Source organism: Arachis ipaensis, chromosome B02, assembly GCF_000816755.2.
Source record: "Arachis ipaensis cultivar K30076 chromosome B02, Araip1.1, whole genome shotgun sequence".
NCBI classification, from domain to species: Eukaryota; Viridiplantae; Streptophyta; class Magnoliopsida; order Fabales; family Fabaceae; genus Arachis; species Arachis ipaensis.
In genome coordinates this window covers 87,962,802-87,964,068 of record NC_029786.2, presented here as the reverse complement: position 1 = coordinate 87,964,068, position 1,267 = coordinate 87,962,802, and positions in this window count along the sequence as shown.

Below are 1,267 nucleotides of genomic sequence, written 5' to 3'. Positions count from 1 at the left end.
TATGAAAAGTTGAAATAAAAAAAATTTAAATACAGTACCAATATTTGAAATTGCATCTCTAAACTTGACATAATTCTAGCAAAATTGAACATAAATTGAGAAGATTCAAAGATTTTCAGGTAGACATAGAAAGCTTGAAGAGGATGAAATTTGAACTTGGTCGTAAAAGCTCCTTGAAAGTAATTGCTCGATAGACAAAAATAATAAGTTTGAATAAGAACAATTATCAAATTATCAAAAGAATAATAATAGAATGACTACATAAAAAAATCATAAAAATTGTAACTTGTACCTTAAAAGGATTAACTTCGATAAAAAACAAAGAATACATTCTTATTTTATAAAATAGTCAAGGAAGAATAATAAATTAAAAAATTAAATAAAATACTTTGCCTCTTAAATTTAGACTCATGAACCACACAAAAAATTATATATAATCTCTAGTAGTACGAAATTAATTAAAAAATTAATTATTAATATCGATATTAATTTGCTACTAATTAATACACACATGCATTATAAAGCATTTTAACAAAGCTATTTACGTTAGTATCATATTTATGTTTAATTTTTTATCATTGATATTAATATGTCATAGTCGATTGTTTAATTAAAAATGATATGATAACAAATGACAATTAAAATAATTGATAATTAATATAATTAGAATGATTAAAAATATTAATAATTAATAATCAGTCTAATTATGCATTAAATGCTAATTTTCATATATAATTATATAGAAGATACTTTTTTAAAATAAATTCAGGAGAGAGAAGTATGCATATTGGTAAAAATACACCACGTTAGCAATTTTGGAGCCAAAATACTACCCATTATAGAATAATATTAGTGTATGTACCCATACAATGCACAAAAAATATTTACTATTTTATTTGTATCTTAATTATTTTTAATAAAAAATTATTCTTTAATATATTTAACTTTAAATTAATCTCAATTTATTATTTTTTTTTGGTGCAAATACTAAGTAAAAGTACATAACAAATAAATTCACAAAATAATTGAATTAATTAAAGAAAAAGACATAGTATGCTATAAATCAACATCTTCATTTTTATGAGAAAATATGTGTGCATATTTTTTTGTAAACAACCAAAATTTTAGACTATATCTCTAACATTGATATTGCATGTCCACAGGTTATCTTTATTTTTGTATCGAAGTATTCTAACTTTAGGTTTTTAAATTTTATGTCCAAATATTACCTTGAGATTCTTAATAAAATCGTACTTGTAAATAAATT